The following is a 22,823-nucleotide window of genomic DNA, read 5'->3' as shown; positions in this document are numbered from 1 at the left end:
CGTTTGAATGCGATAAGGTCGTAATTGTAATAGTTTGGTCGCCCGATGAACAGTCGATTTAGACAAATTAATTTCAGCAGACAAACGTTTGATCGATTTGTTTGGCGAGGTGAGTAATCGGTCTTTGATTTCAGCGACTGTATCTGTATTCAACACTGACGCAGATCTTTTGTGTTCCTTGTTATTAACAGAACCGGTCTCTCTAAATTTTTCGACTAACCTTAATACTGATGTTTTGTTAGGAGCCGGTTTATCCGGGTACTTATGGCGAAACAAATCTTGCACTGTAACCGCTGATTTCGTACTGAAGTACGACTCGACAATGAAAACACGTTCATCTAGCGAAAACACCATCTTGTCACTAGTAATACACTGAACGTTATGATTGCATTGTTGTTATTATCGGTAGTGTTCTACTGCGTTGCCGCGATGTTAAGATGTTGGACGAGTCCATTTCAGTAACGAGTAGGGGAGTAAGCTTGACTTTTGAAATTTCATGGATGAGTGATTGATGGGTTGCGTTTTATACGGGACACCCTAGAAATAATTAAAACCATTGGCGTTGCTAACGGTTATAATCTCGGTACTATAAACAAATTATATAATGAAATTAATTTAAATAACAATACAAAATTATTACCTACAAAAAAGTTTAAAATACAGGTTAAAAATTAATGTATAACTTTTAGTCAAAAAACTGAAAAATTATATATAAAAATAAATACCTGTATATTTTACTAATAACTAATTAACTAATATATTATTAAATATATTCATAATAATTTTAATAAAAAATCATATGATTATGATTCAAAATTTGATAAACACGGAGTATGCAGTCTTGTTTGTGATGATTGTGACTTGATATACGTGGGTATTACCGATCGCAAATTTTCCGCAAGTGCAAAAGAGCGCATAATTAGAATTAAAAATAATATACCAGAAAACTCAAAAGTGTCAAACATATAATAGAATACGGTCATGCATACATACAATCATAATATTTTCATGAAAATCTTAGATATTTCTTATAAATATTATAATACTTTTAATTTGGAAAAATTCAATATAAACTGTAATAATAAAAATATTACTTCAGTACACTGGTAGGATCGGACAATCATGACTGTTTTACATTTTAACTGTAATCTTTTAAATTTCTGACTTAAGTGCAATAATTTTATCTCCTGATGATAGCTATCAAGTAAGCCGAAAGATCTTGAGTTCATATCGGTGTACTGGAAAGGTGGATTTCATTAATTTTTATTTTTTAATCGTTAACAAATGCGTTTAAGAAAAATTTCATCTTAATTAAGCGAAATTTCGAGATACTGAGGGTGACCTTGCCGAACAGCCTCGCTCACCCCCGTCACTTTTAGTTTGAAAATTTAATAGCATCATTTACAGAAATAATCCAAGTTTTATTAAAATCGGTCCAGCAGTTCTGAAGATATAAGTTGATTTAGAGACCAACACCAAAATACACGTACATACGAAGATTAACATCCGGAAAATGTTCATACGGTTATTTTGTTAGTTTTTTGGGTTTCATAAGTGTCAGAACCTCAAGATCCGGTGAAAACTACATAGCCCAAATTGGACTGATTAAAATACTTCACCTTTTACAGCTAAATCTCTGTCATAACATTATCTACACGTTAGTAAAATTAAACCGACATAAAAATAGAATCTTGGTGACGTTCAACAATAAGGAATTTTCTCATCCGATTAAAAAATAAAAGAATCTTATAACATAAAATTATCTCTTTTTGATTACACTTTTTAAAAATATTCTATATTAGAAATAAAGACATTACATATAAATCTACCGATTTAATTTAAGTAGAAAAGAAATACAAAAAAAAAAAAAAAAGATAAATTATTGTTCTCGATTTTGATTAATTGTAATATTGTACGAGAAAGTCAACCGTAATGCACAAATCTCATTGTTAAAAGGAGTTTATCGTGTAATAATACAACTATAATAATTAAATAGATAAACGAAAAATTACGTTGTCAGGCACTTTTTCGTATCTCAAGGAAAACCTTTATAACATAAATAAATAATAGAAGCATAAAAGTTTTGAACTTTTCAGACTTGTAAAATAAAATATTCTGTGAAGTTAATTATTTTGTTTTTATTTTAGTACTAAATAAAAAATATATAAGAGGAAATATTATTACATTTCCTCTAATCGTTGCTAAAATGTTTATTAATACCGATTTATCATTTACCTTACCTATTATATTTAATTTTAAATAAACGGGTGGAATATATTGAAGAGTTATACGGAGGAAATGAATTAGAAAATGGTGTTATAGAGGATGAAGAGGAAGTTAAGGAGGATGAAATGGGAGAAACAATACTGAGATCTGAATTTAAGAGAGCATTAAACGATTTAAATGACAGAAAGGCTCCTGGAATAGACGGAATACCTATAGAATTACTGCGCAGTGCAGGTGAGGAAGCGATTGATAGATTATATAAACTGGTGTGTAATATTTATGAAAAAGGGGAATTTCCGTCAGACTTCAAAAAAAGTGTTATAGTAATGATACCAAAGAAAGCAGGGGCAGATAAATGTGAAGAATACAGAACAATAAGTTCAACTATTCATGCATCAAAAATCTTAACTAGAATTCTATACAGAAGAATTGAGAGGAGAGTGGAGGAAGTGTTAGGAGAAGACCAATTTGGTTTTAGGAAACGTATAGGGACAAGGGAAGCAATTTTAGGCCTCAGATTAATAGTAGAAGGAAGATTAAAGAAAAACAAACCAACATTCTTGGCGTTTGTAGACCTTGAAAAGACATTCGATAACGTAGACTGGAATAAAATGTTCAGCATTTTAAAAAAATTAGGGTTCAAATATAGAGATAGAAGAATTGCTAACATGTACAGGAACCAAACAGCAACAGTAACAATTGAAGAACATAAGAAAGAAGCCGAAATAAGAAAGGGAGTCCGACAAGGATGTTCCCTATCTCCGTTACTTTTTAATCTTTACATGGAACTAGCAGTTAATGATGTTAAAGAACAATTTAGATTCGGAGTAACAGTACAAGGTGAAAAGATAAAGTTGCTACGATTTGCTGATGATATAGTAATTCTAGCCGAAAGTAAAAAGGATTTAGAAGAAACAATGAACGGCATAGATGAAGTCCTACGCAAGCACTATCGCATGAAAATAAACAAGAACAAAACAAAAGTAATGATATGTAGTAGAAATAACAAAGATGGACCACTGAATGTGAAAATAGGAGGAGAAAAGATTATGGAGGTAGAAGAATTTTGTTATTTGGGAAGTAGAATTACTAAAGATGGACGAAGCAGGAGCGATATAAAATGCCGAATAGCACAAGCTAAACGAGCCTTCAGTAAGAAATATAATTTGTTTACATCAAAAATTATTTTAAATGTCAGTAAAAGATTTTTGAAAGTGTATGTTTGGAGTGTCGCTTTATATGGAAGTGAAACTTGGACGATCGGACTATCTGAGAAGAAAAGATTAGAAGCTTTTGAAATGAGGTGCTATAGGAGAATGTTAAAAATGTTAAAAAGTGACAAATGAAGAGGTATTGCGGCAAATAGATGAAGAAAGAAGCATTTGGAAAAATACAGTTAAAAGAAGAGACAGACTTATAGGCCACATACTAAGGCATCCTGGAACAGTCGCTTTAATATTGGAAGGACAGGTAGAAGGGAAAAATTGTGTAGGCAGGCCACGTTTGGAATATGTAAAACAAATTGTTAGGGATGTAGGATGTAGAGGGTATACTGTAATGAAACGACTAGCACTAGATAGGGAATCTTGGAGAGCTGCATCAAACCAGTCAAATGACTGAAGACAAAAAAAAAATAACCGTTTCTAAAAAAAATTATTTACTGTATTATTTCAGTTATCTATAAAAATATAAAATTAAATTTCACATATTTTTAAAAAAGTTCACAAAAAGAGATAATCGATTGATAATTATCTTGAATCGTTTATCTCATTATTGTGAATTTTTTATAACTTTCGTAGGTCATAACTGTAAAAACGTAGAACATTTCGTAATTTCTAAAACATCGCTGGTATTTCAATACTTCATTTCTTAATACCTGCAAACCTTAGTTCTCCACAAGATCAGGTATTAATTTCATCTCCAGAAATAATGGAATAAACGATGAATAAATTGGAAAAAGGCCATTTCCCTGGTTTAATAATTAATAAAAAAAGGCTGTTTTTATAAAAATCTGGGTAAGGAATTAAATGAAACCGCAAGGAAAAATCTACACCGAGCGTATAAAACAAACTGTTAGGGTAACTAATGAAATTTGAGGACAGAACAAGAAAAAAATATTCAAAGAAGGATGGCATTGTTTGTAAAAAATATTGTTTTTCTTTAAATTTATAATGAAAATCAACAAGGTGAAAAATATTTAGAAAAGTAAGTTGTTATAAGATATATTTTCTAAGTGTAACACCTAGTCTAATTTACGGTTCACAAACTTAGATTTTGCAGAAGAAATTCATACAAATTAAGAGAGTTGTCAAACGATTAAGGAAAGAAACATGCTTGGTATGAAAAGGAAAAATAAAATTATTTGTGAAGAGATAAGTCAACACAGTAGAATGACAGATTTGGTTAAAGTAATTAAGAAATCGAAGTGGTAAGGGTTGGCTATCTGGGTAGTTTGGGTGGTAGGAGGTAGGCAAAACAAAATAGGTTTTGAAAACCTTTTTATAGGGGGGTTTGAAAAGAGGTAAACAGAAGAAACAGTGGGAAGATGATTTAACGAGGACTGAAGGAATATACTGATATAAATTGGCTTTAGACAGAGAAACATGTAATATATGGGATGAGGCTTATACTCAGTAATGGGCCTGGTTTCAAATGTCAAAGTTCAACTGATATTTTATTACACGAAGAGTTAATTTAATGCGAGGCTCAAGTGTTACTTGTTATTTATTTTTTTATGTACAGATAAATTTTTGTAATTTTGCTCATTCATATGTATAATAAAAATAATTAAAACTGAAACCAAATAAAAGGATTATTTATTTATTAATATCCTTGAATTTCTATAACCAATCGAATTTCTATGCGATCAAACAAGAGTATACAAGGAACAGCAATCACTATCCATCGTTTATATATGAACTTCAAAATGCTATGAATTAAGGTAACACATTTAAAAAAAATCCCTTTCGGCACGCCGGAAGTCAGAGGTAGATTTCACCGGTGCTAAGTAATGGATAAAAAAAGATTTCCACCTTAAAGTTAAAGAAATACTTCAAATTTATTCAATACGACAATGGTTGAATGTGAAAAAAAGTTTCACTAGTTTTTTTCAAACGACAATCCTCATCTTCTTACAATTCCAGCAATATTTTGGTCATCCCTTGCGATAAGGGTTGGTCATATCAGATGTTGTTACAGACAAAAGTTTTAGGTAATGTTTAAAACACTAACGACAACTTTAAACCGATTCGATACTATGCCTATAAAGGGAGGTATGATAATTTTGTCTTCGAAATCCCATTTTTTTCCACCCCCTGGGCCAATGGTTGGTGATATCAATAAACTTTACTTACATAAATTTTAGGTCCTTATCCAAAGAATAGTAGGAACTTTAAAAAAATTCGATATTTTAATTAATAAAAAAGTTATAGCGATATTTTGTTTTTTCGAAAAAGCCTCCATTTTCACCACCATGGTCCGATTTTGCCCATTACCGGACTCGAACGAGATTTTGGATCGTTATATTTTATGTATCAATTTGTAAGTTATTAGCGAAAATTACGGCAGTTCTACAAGGAAGTGAAACATATATATATAAATTCTTAACTGACTGTATTTTGGGGTCTGGTGGATGTGAAGCACGAAGATATATCGCAATTTCCCGGAAATTGTACTCATTACAATAGTACTCATTGTACCCGGAAAGTACTCATTACAATAGGTAACTTTCTTATTAAATCTACCTAATAAAAATTCATTGTAGATAAAAAATTGTATTCATTTTAATACAAAAATATTTATATAAACTATTATAATCGGATTTTTTTTCTAAGTTTAATAAAGTTTTTTGTATTTTTACTAAGAAAATAATCAAAAATTGCCTGCAAACAATTTTAGCCGAAATAGAGATAATAAACAGAAGTCAAAAAAAAAAAAGATAGCGGTTGTGAAGGATTACCACAATAGGGAAAACAATAAAACCAAGATAGTTATAATAAAATCATTATTGGCAAAATTCAATTTACAAAAAAATAATAAATAAATTATGAGAAAAGATTAAGAAAAATACACGATCCCAAAGTTAACGATCAGCGAGTTAATTCTGAGGAAGTGAATTCTAGATTTGGAAATGCCCAGTAAATATTGACCACAAAAAAACATGATTTCGCTCCTATGTGCTCTCCTCTATTCTGTATTATGGTGTTGAAACGTGGAAACTGAAAGAATCGCTCAGTAAAAAATTAGAAACCTTTGAGTTATGACTCTATCGAAGGATACTGAGAGTGCCGTAGACAGATCGTGTTTCTGATGCGGAAATCCTTTGCAGGATGAAAAAGAAGTATTTAGCATTATGAAAATAAGATAGCACCCAATACTTCGTCACAGTAAGAGAAACAGAAGCAGATACCATCTATTGCAGAAAATTCTACAGGAAATGATAATCGGAAATACACTGTTGATTTGGTAACTAACCTTCTAGTTAAAAATCTCCGAGACCGGACCTGCAAGACTTTTGCAGAGTTACGCCATACAACTCATGGTAGAGGAAACATAGTCAAGATGATTGCTAACATTATGAACGGATAGGAACAGAAAGATGAAAAATTATTCTTTATATGGCATGTTTGGAAGTTTCAGAAGCATGCGTCCAGGTGATTGGATAAAGCAAAATGTTTTTGAACTATAAAAAATTGTACAAAATTGAAGATTGAGCTGTTACAATGTATTTAATTTTTTTTTTCTTATTTTCCTAATATTTTCGTTGCAATCTGTTCAACTAGTGATCAATAAGCAAGCACCTCATGACCCATTGAGATGAGGATGTTATGTATCACGTGTAATGAGGTGTAATTTTGTGCAGACTCTGGCCGACCATCCTTGAGTTGAACCCTATCCGCCAAAGTACACCGGAATCTACTGTCTACGGATTCAAATCCGTATAAAGCAACTAACCTTTCCTAGGATTTGAACCTCAGAACCATCGACTTCGAAAATCAGCTGTTAACTGATTTTTGATGATTTAACCAGTCGACCAGCTCGGCGAGCAAAAAAAAATTAACTCAGACGAACAAGCTGGTCTCCGTGGCGCAAGTGGTATCGGGTTCGAATCCCGGTCAGACAAGGCATTTTCACACACGCTACAAATCATTCATCTCATCCTTTGAAGCAATAACGCAATAATCCTAGATGAACAAACAAAAGGAATTAGATTCCACTTTTAATGGATTTTTCACCTTCATTTTCGACAATAAATTAGTGGGCTCCCGAATTTAATCTTCGTCGTATATCCATTCAATATGATGAACGCTCGGGATGCTCGAAAATCCGCTACCGCCAAGGAAATCGTCACAAATATTCTTAATACCGCATTGGATGATCACCGGCAGGGTGTAAGGGAGTTTCTTGACATTAAAACCATCTCGTCAGATGTTCACAATATATTTCACGATTATTTGAGCATGAAAAAGCATTACTTGATGGATAGCGCAATTATCAATCAACCAAACCCGCATTCTGTTTTACTGAACACATTCAAGAGTGTTTAGGCTTATTTAAACAAGATTCTTTGAGTTTCTTTGATATTTTATAACAGTAAATGAATTAATTATTATATATCAAAGATCAAACAGCATTCCAAAGTGTGTTAGTGGCATTCGGTAAAAGTGTGCCAAAGAAATCCTAAACAGTCAATTTGCAGAAAAAGTTATGGTTACGTTTTTTTGCGATTTTCGTCATTCGATACCCTTAGACTACCTGAAAGAAATTAGGACCAGCACTGGAAAACATTACCCTTCACTATTATACCGATTGAAAATCACTATTCAGATTAAAGGTCCATATTCGCCCAAAAAGAAACTTCTTTCAACACGATAATTGCATCTTTACATACGTCTCGGGTAGCAAACTTCCGTGACCTATGCTTCAAATTGCTTCCACCTATGCCATATTTTCTAGATTTAGCTCTGAGTGATTGCTTTCTCAAACCTGAAGAAACGACTTGCTGGATAAAGATTTATATCGAATTATGAGGTCAAAGCTTTGATCATCTTTTATTTTCCAGAGTTGGAAAAAATCGTATGATACTTAAGGTAAAAATAAAAAGTTGTTAGTCTAAAAGAACTGAATTACAAGACGACCAAGTTACAAAAAAGGAAAATATTATTTTTTATCAGGCAGAGAACTTTTCAAACGATCCTCTATATATTTTCATATTATAATCTGACAAAATAATCGTTTGAATGAAACACTTTTCATTCAAATCATTTTAGTTGTTTTTAGATTATAATGGATCATATCTAGAGATAAAAATTCGATAAAATTCATAAAGCGTTTTCATGTGTTAAAATTTTGAAAATAAAGCCGAAAATTATCAAAAAAAAATCAGTGTTCGCAGTTTAATAAAACTTTTTAAAATACACATATTTTGCACGTCCTGTTATATATTTTTATGATTATTGTGTATGCGGGTGTTGTTTTGGTAATTTGTTGATTGGGTGTCTATATGCGTATGCATGAATGCTTAGAAAGGAGGATGAGTGCATGATCTAGATAGACGCTTTAAGCTCCATGTAATATGTGGCTAGAGCATACGGATTAAGGGAGTCAATTGTTCCCGTGTAATGCACGCCTGTGAACCCGTTCATATTATAAAGAGCTTATTAATGCCTGTGCTTATATGACAATGTATGTAAACAGCTTTGATCACGTTGCATTCTAGTTTATTATTACATTTTAATCAGAAAAGTATTATATTATATACCAGTTTATGCTGTACATTACATTAATTATTTTATGAATATATCTACATATAATATCCAACGAAACTAAAATAATTACCATTTTGATGTAATGTCTTATTTTAGGTTTTATTTTGTCCTAACTTGGTGTTTGTTTCTTTATTTTTCTCGTTAAATTGGTAAGAAATATTTACCTCATATTTTTACATCATTATTTTAGATTCTCTCTTACCAAATTGTATTTGTTTTTCATTTTATATTTGTAATTTGTATATATATATATATATATATATATATATATATATATATATATATATATCAAATATTATCGCTTATTAATAGTAAAAATTAAAAAGTCAGAGCGAAAAAAGAGAATAACTATATATTTTAGAGGTGGGAAATAAGTTTTATAATATTTTTACCTAATATTATTCATAAAATTTTTTTTTTAATATAAAGTTTCCTCAAAATCTAATATCCACTTCAATAGAGGCTAAACAATTTCATAAACATTCTCTGTATTAAAGTCCGCCGGTACAAAATTAAAAAACAAATTGTAAATATTTATTTTTCGTAATCTTGTAAAAATACGTAACATTAACTTTAGTTATAGAATTCACTAAAATTTTACAAAATAATTGTAACTGTTTTCTACACAATCAATTAGGTAAGGCCAAATTTTCCTTTTTTCTTTTTTTTATAATTTGAACATTTTTTTCAAAACACGACTCATTTTTGCGCGCCTCACATTAACTGCGTATTACGATAAATTACTGTAATTAAAAAGATATATAGTATTTGTTATTCTGGTACTTTAAATTATTAATTTCGATCTCTTATTTCTATTTCATAAATTTAACGTTACCTCTTGTACTGCTATCAAATTATCAAATACGCTGTTTGAATTTTTAAAATCGGTCATACAGTTCCGGAGAGATAACCGAATTTCGGAATAAGAGTATGACCGGATAACCGGATCATCGAGAGTATATCTATTGTATGAAAACTTTACCCCTTGTACTGCTAGCAAGTACTGTTTGAATTTTTAAAACCGGTCGTACCGTTCCGGAGAGATAACTGAATTTCGGAAAGTTAACGGATAACCGGATGATCCAGCGTACATATTTTTTATGCAAAGGCACCCGACAAGGTAAAAAATAAGCAGTTTAAATTTTCTTCATACCGTCTCGAAGTGACTGAATTTCGGAATAATATAATGTCCGGATAATACAGAATATAAAAGAAAAACATAATAACCACCCTTGCAATAAATAGAAACTTTCTGCCGAATTAGATATTTTTGTAACCCTGTGGGGTTCTTAATCTCGCATTTCAATAAAATCAACTCCATTTTTATATATATATACATAGATTAGTAATCATTCTTATTTTTACAAAAAAGATTATTTAGCTGCAAGTATGACCTTATCTGCGTGAAACTCTATGGAAAATTCTATCTTCAACTCTATGCAAAAAATTAAACAAAACAAATTCTGTCAAGGTTGAATTTCGTCCGATCATTTTCCTACTGCATGAAGTTACTTTTATATTTCAATATAAGACATTATTTTCTACATACAACTCTACGCCTAAACAAATTTAAGTTGAGCTAATGTATTTTACAAACCATTTATATATTAGATATCAAAGCAAGAGACGTGATGAACAAAATGTATCGCAGTTTATTTTTATATAGTATTCTGAATAGTGTTTCGTATCTTACTAGATTCATCCTGTAGAATTCGTTGTAGGATAAAAACAACATATCTCATTTTTAATAGGATCCCTGTAGAAAAAAAAGGAATCGACCAAGTAACCAACTTCGTTAATCGATTTATTTACAATCGAAAACATGCGGGACTTTGACCATGCTTGACCGGTCTTATAATTATTTAACAAGATACACCTGACCACCACAAGACATGTACTAACGAATTGGGATTTTCTGCTAGTGATCGGTATATTCCGGTGCTGCTAAGCTGAGGGGAAAGGACGCACACACATACACACACACACACACACACACACACACACACACACACACACACATATATATATATATATATATACATACATACATACATACACACAAATACCCTTTAGAAGGGTAGGATATGAAAAATAAACTTTAAAAACTTTTTGAAAAATGTCTAAACCGAAAGGATATAGAGCAAAAGAACAAAAAAAGAAATCATATATTTCAATTTTAAGTTGAAATATATGATTAAATATATGATATGGGGTTGATTTTTTTTGAAGTTTTTTTTTTAATTATTCATATATGCACTGTAATAGATTGCATGCACATTGATTGTTTTATTTTTTTTATTGATTTTTTATGCATGTAGATTGGTTAGCTTAACCCTGAGATACTAGGCAAAAAACAGGTGAAACACATACTGTATGGTACACACGTTAGCGCGTATATACATATATATGCTTTTTGGTGTAGATATAATAACTGGACCATAAACGTAAAAATTTGATAAAATCTAATGCCCCATTTTTGCTATGATCATATATTTTCCCCTTTAATTTAGATATTCTGTTACATATTATATATATATAAACTAAGTAAGTTAGAAAATTATACAAATTAATAGAAAATCTTCTAATCAACAAGACATCCAAACAAACATAACAACAAAAACAAAAGCAGAAAACCTTCAAACCAAAGCGGAAAACCTCCCTCCTAGGGGTTTTCGCTTTTGTTTTTGGTTGTTTTGTTTGTTTGGTTGTTGACCTAATGAATTGAATTAGAAGATTTTCTATTAATTTGTATAATTTTTATAACTTATTTCGTTTTTTCATATTTGTTTAACCAAAGAATTGAGTTTAGTTATATATATATATAGCTTTTATTTCATTTTTGAGTTTAATATATGAAATATTTAATGCAACGATGAAAATCAAAAGAATTTATCAATTTTCAATACATTAGTCATATGTATGAATAAACATTATGATGTTTATTTATACATATATACCGTTACATGTAACGGTAACGCAGAAATATTACAACCATTTAAACACGCTTCTTTATAGCAATCGTACATTATAATATTTGGGTATATATTTTAATTGCAGACCGTATTTTTCTTAAATTATTTCTTTCAAACAACAAAATATTATTTTTTTTATTTAAGTATAAGTAATTTCTCCCTTTTATAATGTTTATTGTTAGATGTGTAATTATAGGAAATATAAGTATATTTATTTTTACTACCACGAGTTTCAGTTTAAAGAAAAATATTTTTTAATACTTTTTTATTAAAATTTTTCTCACCATAATTTAAGCCCACCGGACTGGTCGAGCGTTTAACTCGTCGTTAAATCAGTTCTTTAACACCTGATTTTCGAAGTCGAATGTTTTGAGATTCAAATCCTAGTAAAAGTTAGTTGCTTTTACCCGGACTTAATTATTATTCAATGGATTCCGGTTTATTTAAGTTGCTGGGGTTCAATCAACCACACATCTCAGGAATGGTTGGTCTGAATCTGTATAAGACTACATCTAATTTACATTTACTATATCGTTCTCATCTTATTAGACTTTGTGGGGGGGGGGGGGGTTGCTTATAATATCACTAATTGAATATATTGCAATGCACATATTAAAAAAATTAATACTTGAAAAAAACCTTCGCTAAAACAGATAAAATTAAACAGTTTTTATGTTCTTTACATTAAAACCGATTTAAAAAATGAACTATAAATTTTTAAGAATTCCTATACATATATTACTAGAAAAGTATGAAACATAATGATAATAATATATAAATATTATGTAATTTCCATAATTAATTGGTTATCATTTAATAAAATAAGAAAATAAGGCGAGTATCGGCGCTACAGATAGGAGAACAATGATTATTTGGTGATAATCTAGGATTAAGGAGCAATCTAAATAATAGATGGGGTCGGTCAACGACTGAAGTTTGGTAGACTGAACTGTATTAGTGGAAGATATTACACGCAAAACGTTTCAGAAAGCCGATCGGAACATAAATGATTCATACCAACGTTCGTACATATAGCGATATATCCATAATACTGAAGAATGCATGCCACTGACAAGCATCCAGCCGTACCGTAGGTGCGATTATAAATGATGGATATCAGTGAAAAAGTTAGTCAAGGGAACACGGCTAGTCGAAACCTTAAAATTCTTTAATATATAGTTTTTTATCATTATATTAATGTTTTATCTATAAATTAAAAATCTAATAAAATAAATAAAAAAATTAAATATGATGCTACGGAATTTTGTTTGTAATCAATAGAAAAAAGTTTTGTTACCATCATTACGTTACATACAATTTTATTTGTTTGTTTTTTGACAAAAATTCTCCTGCATTATTTCTTTTTAAATATTTAAAACCTTTATTAAATTTAATCTCAATTCACTCCACTGATATTATTCCTAAATCTTTTTACTTTCTCAAAAATCTGATCTGATAACCTTTCCTTTCTGTTTCTTTCACTTATTCTTTAGTGAATATGATGAAAGAATACGTGAAAAAAAGAATAACTTCTACAATATGAAAGAGAAGAATGAATATGGGAGAAAGGCAAGATGGATAAATATGATAGTAATAAAAGTTGATATGCCGCATAAAAATAAGAATGAAAAAGATAATTTGTTGAAGTAGATCTGAAAAATGAAAAATAACTAAGCTTTCAGAATTTTTCATAAATAAAAAACGGAAAATATCAGGTAGAGTATGTAAATTATGAATAAGATAATGAATTTTGAAAAATTTTCAGAAAATATAATTTCTCTGATATTCATTTCGTTGAAATGAAGCGTAGGTTGACGTAAAAGAAATTAAAAAAAGATAAATGGAAGTCAAATAATGCAAAAAATGTTTAATATTTTCGATTTGAACAATTTTTTTTAACCTTCGGGACGACCGTTATGTATTGCTTCAGAGGATGAGATCAAACGACAATTTTTATAGCGTGTGAATATGCCATGCCTGACCGGGATTCGAACCCAGGACCTTCGAATGAAAGACCGAGACGCAACCACTGGGGCCACGAAGGCCGGCGAACAATTTAACCCGGTCTTAGACTTAGGTAATACTGTAATTATAGAGTCCATTGGAAATTAATATATATATATAACAGAAATGAGAATAATTAATATGAGAAAAGAAAATTTAATACAAGATTATAGCTATTAAAAAATAATTGATAAAAAACATAGATGACCAGTGAGTGATACTCTTTCATAAAAACATGAAAATATTTAGATAAAAAATAAATTGAAATGGAAAAAATTACTTTACTAGTAACCTAAATTGAGTATATAGAGGCAAATTCACGAAAATAAAGACAAGATGTAATTTTAATAAATTGGCACAACAAACAATTTGTAGTAAACAAAAAAAAAAAGAGCTGACAAACTGCTGTTTAGAAAGTGAAAGAAATAAGACTATGAGGAATACACAGAAGGGAAAAGTTATCAAATGAAATTTTGGAGAAAGAAAAAGACGTTAGATAAAGTTTAATAAAAATTTTAAATATGTAATAAGACATAATTCAGGGGGCCTTTTTAATCAAACAACTAGAAATTCAAGTTGTATATAACGCAATGATGGTAACAAAAGTTTGTATCTGTTGATTAAAAACAAAATTCCATAGTATTCTTTCTTTTTTTTTTGTAATTTATACTTTATAAGTAAAATATTAACATAGAAAATGTACACATTAATGAACCTGTAAAATTATCTTTTTTTCTACTTAACCAACATTCTATATGTAAATTTTTGAAATGAGTATTGGTAAAATAATCATTAGAAATCCAGCAATCTTTTCGGTAGATTTCATAAGAAAGCTACCTATTGTAATGGGTACCATGATTCGACTTACGGAAAATTTCGACATATCTTCGTGTTTTCACATCTTCAGTGGTTTCATACCTTAAAACCACCGTCAGCTCAAAAGATTATATATACATTTATATGTATATATCTATTTCACATTCTTGTGGACACGATAACTACCGTAATTTTGCGCCAGTCACTTTCAAATTGTTCCTCAAAAATAACTCGTCCCAAACTCTCGAATGACTTTCATTAACGGCCAAAATTGGACCATGGAGGTGGTAATGGGGAAGGTCTTATCGAAAAAGCAAAATATCGCTATAACTTTCTTATTAACTAAAATATCGAATTCGTTTAAATTTTCCACTATTATTTGGCTAAGGGCCTAAAAATTATCTAAGTAAACTTTATTTATATCACCCAGGAGGTGAAAAAAATGGGGTTTCGAAGACAAAGAATCATACCTTCCTTAATAGGCACAGAATTGAATCGGTTTAAAGTTGTTGTTAGTCCTTTAAACATTACCTAAAGCTTGTCTGAAACAATTTTTGATATGACCAACCCTTACGACGTTGGATGAACAAAATATTGCTGGAATTGGAAGAAGATGCAGCTTGTCGTATACTAAACACATAAAATTTTTTCACATCAACCATTATCGTATCGAGTAAATTTGAAGTTTTTCTTAACATTAAGGTGGAAACCTTTTTTATTCCCTACTTAGCACCGGTGAAATCTACCTTCACCTTCCGGCGTGCCGAAAGGGATTTTTTTATTTCTTCTCTCTACACTGAGAGTAATTAAACTGCGTATGATAAAAAAAAAGTGAAAAAGTTTTATGCAGAAATTTGTGCCAATTTTGACAGTTTTTATGTAGTCTATTTTTTTAAATTTTATTTATATATTCTAACCAAATACGAAAACATAAATGTTACCGACTATTTTGGGTATCTATGATGAGATTATATGCAGAACATGAATAGAGAAAACGTTAATTTAAAATATAATATTAAAAGTAGAAAAGCATAAATTTATCACCAAAGACATCTACAATATAGAGTAGGACCATTAGAGTCAGAACATAAATATAAGGAAAAATTTCCTTGTCGAACAGATTAGGTGGAAAAGGTCCCTAAGCATGCCTTAATTAACATAATTTAAGCTGAGAGCCTTACGAAATAAAATTTATCAACAAATTTTGAGATATCAGGGCGGATCTAGTAAACTGGCCCACTATATATATATATATATATCGATGTAAAGGTGTCGTAGTCCAATTTTCAGGTGTAACTTGTTAAATGTTATATTTGTTTCAAACAAAAGTTTTAAAATGGAAAATTTTATACAAAAAACTTCTAGTAACATTTTCATAACATCATAAAGAAAGGTGATAATTATCTCTTAATTCCATCAACCCAAAAAAAAAAACACTCAGTTTTTATGCTAATTAAATTCTTTGAAAATTTTTTCTGAAAATAAAAAAAATGGAAGCTTTCTCTTACGCAGGAGGAGGGAAAATCTGCACACACACACACACACACACACACACACACACGCCCAGCAGACCGTACCACAGGGTGTGTAAGGTTCCCTCAGAAGGCGGAGACTCTTTAAAAAGCTCTCCCTATGATAACATGCCCCGATACCCGCCGTGATATCATTACTCGGGGTACGCTGTGTTCCCACGGGTTACACAGGACGGTTTCAGGAGTCCCACCACATCATCAGCACCACAGACCCAAGGACCCCAAACTTCTTCCACGTGCAGGCTGTCCCTATCCCGCCCTTCCCGTGCGTTCCCGTTAAACTACAACTGCCGGAACATCCGTAACATCTCCGTGATACTATTTCTTCACTATTCTCTTCATCGAAGAAGGCACAACCTGGGGCACCACTAAAGGAGGGACACTGGCGATGGCCTCACTGAATCCATTAGCGTTGCTGGGCAGACGTACTCACCGCGGTAGATGACATCAACCTCATTCTTTTGCAGCAGAATCTTCCGACATCTAACTGAGAGAACGGCTTCAGGAGTCCCCACATATCATCGGTAGTAGCGACCCAAGGACCCAAACTACCTTCATGTTTAAGCTCTCTTTTCCCCGTTTTCCCGTATTCCACTCTTCCTTCCACGGCCTTTAAATGGAAGGTTAACACTCAATAAAGTACAAATTTCCGGATAACTTTACCAAGTTTAAAATAAAAGTTTTTACCTTTTGACAAACATTTATTCTTTTTTTTTTCTACACCCCTGGACTGGATCTGCAGTCAAGCACGACTCAGTTCAGGGGCATTTGTAATATTATTTTCACTGTTTGGTGCGCAATGACGCATTTTTACAAATATTACGCTTACAAAACTCAGTCAAAAATAAAAGTCTACCTGAAACTGATATTACCATAATTTTTCCCTAACTATTCCTATTGGGTAATATTTGATTTTTTTTAAATTTCAGTAAGATATGATGGTTTGTTTTTGTACTTAGTGAAAGTCCAAAATACGTTTGTTTGAAATATAATTATTTTAAAACTACTGTTTAATATTTAAAAAACTACAATATATTTTGTTACAAAAGCTTTTGTTATTTATTTACATTCATAAATAAACACCTTAAGAATATATTTGCATAATTTTTAAAATTTGGTTGTTATTTCCGGCCTCTGATAAATTTGAAATTTTTATAGGACAAATATTATGCGATAATATGTCATTCCTAAATGGAGGAATTTTTTTTAAATTTACCAAAAGTTATTTCTTTAGGTATCATTTAACGATGACATTTTGATTTTTGGCATTATATGTCCTAGATAAAAAGTTATAGGTATTTATTTATCGCGCGTAGTGTTGATACGAAGCCGACTACCTCATATCTCTCCTCATAGGCAGTATATAGAGCATACTGTTTATTAGGCTAGGTGGTTTATTATTGATCTGATCAGAATGTGTCCAGACTATTTTGTGTAGAATTTTCCACTCTATATTTATGACCAGAATGAGTTTTTTTCTCTAAAATCAATATTTAACGACCTGCAGCGAAAATAGGGAAAAAACCACGGTTCTTAAATGTTATATTGTTTAGAAAGAAACGTCGGAATGGTAGAAAGGCTCTTTTGAGATTTTTAATATGTTAACTGAGACATACTTAGGGACATTTTCCAGGAAAATATCTTGATACTGAAATCGGCGGTCAAATTCATCTTCCGAAAATTATTGTGTTGTTAATTATTAGTTATTTTTTATTATTTTCACTATTATAGCACTGATAAAGTTCATTATTGTATGCATTATGAATGTAAAGTGCAATTAAACTGTTCATGCAACGCATTTTCCTTCATTTTATTGTTAAACACGATTTTTCCGTCATCGCAAATTTGAATGCTTATAACTCAATAACTAAGGCATTAACAGAAAAACCAATTTTACCAATGTTTTTCTCGTAAAATTTTAAATCGAAATCATATGTCTAACTTCCTATTTAAAAAAAATTAAGTTTGTTTCAATACGGCAGATCCAAGATTACGGGAAAAAAATAAAAACCAATCATAATGCACATTTTTTTTTAACAATGTAGGACCTTATTTCTTTCTGCCTCCAAATACCTGTCAGATATGCAGTATAAAGCTGATTGTATCCTTAAATATCACAAGGTAAATTAAATAATATGTTTATAAAATTTAGTAAACAAACAAACAAAAATTATTTTTCTTCAATTACACCGCGGGTGTTAAATAACAATCGAAATGAAAAATCTCTTTTTCCCTATTTTAAATTAATTCCTTAGTGATTTTTTTTATATATAATATTTCCCTGTTCCTAAATCCTAAATGTGTTTGGTTAACTATTTCTTTTTGTTATATTTTATGTTAAAAAAACATATTTTATCTTTATCTTAATTATGCATTGTCTTAGTTGAATCGATTCCAATCTCATATTTAGATTATTCATTTATTTCTAGATGTGTATTTCGATTATAAAATTTTAATTTTAAGGGGAAAAAATACATAAGATATAAAAAAATATTGCTGAACAAATTTGTATAAAAGTGTACAAGATATATGATATGGTATTAAAAGATACAGAAATATTTAAAACCCTACGGAAAAATGTAAAATATATGATTACCCATGAGTCTTGAAACGGAAATTTGATAATGATTAATTCAGAAGATCTAGTTACAGATATATCTTATGACATATTAAAAAGGTTTGAGTCTCTTATACAAGAAGTTATTTTACTTTAAAATAAGAAATAATTTTTCATATTTTATATTTTTCACTCTTCTTTTTTTATTATGAATATTTGAAATGTTTTAATAATACATATTATAAACTTAAAATATTATTATTATTCTTTCAAATAAATAAGAAATTATTTATAATTCTTTTTTGGTAAAATATAATGATACTTTCTCAGAAATCCATTATTATTATTATTATTATTTAACAAATATTAAATAAATATCTATGAAAAAAATTTAGAACGTTGGCACAAAAATTTTGATCAACTAAAATTTGAAATAAATACCTTAACAAAAAACTGCTCTTCCTTAGTGTGATTAAATGTATAATAATGTATGGTGTTACATGTTACAGTTTAAATATTACATTTAAGATATATTTTAAGTTTACTGTAATCAATGCTGGATGAGATTAATCCTATCCACACTAAAAAAATATTTTTAATGTGGATAGGATATAATTAAATATTTTAACAATTGAAAATCGTTGAAATTATTTAATAATTCATAAATATTGTTTGGAAAATAAATTTAGAAATGAACATGAAAATAATAATAACATAACATTAAATATAATAAAATTTATCATAATTTCATTATGATAAATTTTATTATATTTCATTTTAATTTAATGAAATTATTTCATTGAGATTTGTAAATCAACATTAGAGGTATTTATTCCAAAACATTTGAACAATCTCTCATAAAACATGAAAAGTTTAAAATTATATATTATTCTTTTAAATAAAAAATATAAAAAAATAGTTCCTATTATAAATAATGAATCGTAAAATACAAGTTTAAATAAACACATTATTCTTACTTATTCTTTCATCCGAAGGTCCCAGTTCAAATCCAGATCAGGCATGAAATTTTTCATACGCTACAAAATATCATTTCCCTACCCCACGCACATGCTTCAAGTTCATATGGCGATATCATAAAAAAAAAAGAAGATGTATATGGTAAAAAAAGAGGCAAAATTCTATTTATGTATGATTAACATAAATTTAAAATCGATAGTGTATTCAAATCCTGGACAGAGATAACCTAACAAATTATGAATATTACTCAACCAAAAACGTAAAAAAAAAATCAATATATAATAGAAGTAAAATTGAAAAATATTGATTATCGATCACATGCGTGAAAATTATTCAGATATATGCGAAATTGTAATACTGAATTCAAAACAACGATGAAAAAAATTTGTATACCGATATAAAAAATATATATGAATATATATTTTGGGAGATGTTATATAAAATTTCCTCACACAAGTAAATTTTATCTTTCGAGAGAATTACCAACAAAATATGAATATGTAAAAATTACTATATGAAACATATTTAAATAAAAAGAGTTATGTATGCCATGCATGACTGACTACATGGCCAAATCAAAAATTAAAATGGCGATCATAGTCTTTTAAACGTAATAAATTTAATATGTTGGGATCTTAATATTATAAATGACGTTACTTCGACAATTCAGGAACAAGGCACAAATTAATATTATATATATATATATATATATATATATATATATATATATGGATATATGTGTGTGTTAATTTGTCTATAAACAAATTATTTTAATTCGATAATCATTAGATAGAGCTATAATGTGTGTACTGCTATGTACTGTACCTAAAAATGTTTTGCTGAACGCATGGAATGACTGAATTACTCTTCAATAACATTTTTCAGTATTAAAATGATGATCCACTACACTAAATGTATACACTGAAATTAAAGCAGTAAAGCTACACGAATAATTTACACGTACACCGAACAACAAATATATATGAACGTAGCTAACGAATAACAAAACACAGCCAAGCACAGAAGCCTGCCTACGCATAACTGACTTCCCACTACCTCGGACAAACTCGGCTAGCACGACTTTAGCCGAGTGAGCGTTTACCACCGAAACCACTGATCTCTATTTATATAAGTGAATAGGCAATCACATATATTGGAATTTGTAAAATTTTAAACATAAACTGTTGATTTCGGTGGAAAATAAACATTCTCTTTATTAATTTTAATAAATGGTTATTTATATTTATTTATTTTATAAATATAATTTTACCAAACTTACCCTACGCTCGCTAACCGTGACTAATTAACGCCGTAATGTTTTGAGTATTTATTTAATAAATTCAGTAATTATTGCACTTATTTATTATTTAAATAATCAAAACACTCCTGTTAATTAGTCAAGATTAGTGAGCGTAGGTTAAGTTTGGTTAAATTATATTTATAAAATAAATAAATATAAATAACCATTTATTAGAATTAATAAAGAGACTGTTTTGAATCTATGTTAAACTCTATATCGGCCCATTTACCATCGAAATCCGATTGACTACTTTGTTTTTAAATAAAGCTGTAGCTGCGGTGGCGTTAATACGTATAACCATAAACTGTGACACTAAATGAGTGTTATAATTAAATAAAATGAAACGGCGCATGCACAGAGGTAAGTGTAAGAGTACAGATAAAATCACGTTTTAAACCGATGCAGTAGAAGTGTTCTAAATTTGTATTTTGCACACTGATCTTTATAGAACTATATATCTGATCTTTATTAAAATTATCTACTAATGTGTGTAAGTGTCTACTAGTGTTGCAAAACTGACCGTTGTGTTGGTTATCTGATTTCTGAGTAAAATAAACATCCCTACCATCAAAATTATAGTCGCGCATGCGTACAACGGTTTCATGTAGTTCCCAGCCGCTCAATCTGCAGCGCTGGTGTATGCTTCAATATTGAATACTAATTGTATTTTACACCATAAATCTTCTATTCAGTTATGTACAGATTAGTGATCTGACACAACAAACGTATTCACTACGCAGCAGACCGTCTACCGCGCTTTGCTAAACTGGGCTCGCCCGCTTTTACAAAAAAGCGTTTCAGAGCTTGACGGATGAGATTTTTTCATTGCTCATCTAAACGAGCGCGGGACGACAAAAACGTTGTCACTTCAATAAACAGAATGTTATTATTAAAATGAAATATCTGATTCCTTAAAATCAAGTATTTTACCAAATAAATCACAAATATGAAATCATAGATAATTTTTAATTTACTTATTTTCTTAATGTGCAAAAAAATAATCGATCCGGTTACGTACTAGTAATTACCAAGAACAAAAAAAATCCGATTATTCTATATTTATGATGTAAGCTAATTTTGAAGGTAAATTTTGCAATTTATAACGAAACATAATTTATTTCATAACAAAACTTAGAAGCAAAGTTTTAGTTCTGTTGTAAAAGCGGTAAGGAAGCTTCATAAATTTAGAAATAAAGATTTTTTTATTGCTGATAACGTTTCTATAAGGTATTTTAATAAACTGATAAAAATGCTGATGATAAATATGAAATATTGAGAAATGTTATTTTTTAATATTTCTATATTATTGTATGTTGTTAGTAATATTTTTTATCAAACATGTAGACGCTTAAAGAAAGTGCGATCCCAATGATATACCGAAAAAAGCGGTTATATTTTTAATTTTGCTATTTATCTCTGGAATCCATTCTACAAGAAGGCTGACATGTTAACAAGAACTTATAAAAAAGCGAAATTATCAGTCCCAAAGAAACTTTTTTCATCATAAACTAAAAGCTTCGTGATCTCAGGTTAGAGGTACGCTATAAGAGGTAAAGAGGTAGGTATAAGTTAGCAAAAACTTGTTCCTATTTATCAGTATTAACAGCTGAAAAATCACTTGATAATATTGCAGTTTTGCCTTATTATTTATTTAAGAAAAAAAACTTGATG

General features: G+C 29.8%; 1 long non-coding RNA gene across 1 annotated transcript in view; it reads right to left on the bottom strand.

Annotated features, from left to right (window-relative positions):
• LOC142332107 (uncharacterized) overlaps window positions 1-20,824 on the bottom strand; it is a 237,895-nt gene extending 217,071 nt beyond the window's left edge. Inside the window, exon 1 of the long non-coding RNA XR_012758153.1 lies at window positions 20,678-20,824. This is a non-coding gene — a long non-coding RNA (uncharacterized LOC142332107). The remainder of the gene's footprint in view (window positions 1-20,677) is intronic.
• Between the last annotated feature and the right edge of the window lie 1,999 nt (window positions 20,825-22,823).

This window comes from Lycorma delicatula, chromosome 11, assembly GCF_047948215.1.
Source record: "Lycorma delicatula isolate Av1 chromosome 11, ASM4794821v1, whole genome shotgun sequence".
NCBI lineage: Eukaryota > Metazoa > Arthropoda > Insecta > Hemiptera > Fulgoridae > Lycorma > Lycorma delicatula.
Note: the sequence above shows the minus strand (reverse complement) of the source record. Positions and strands in the feature narration are given on the sequence as shown.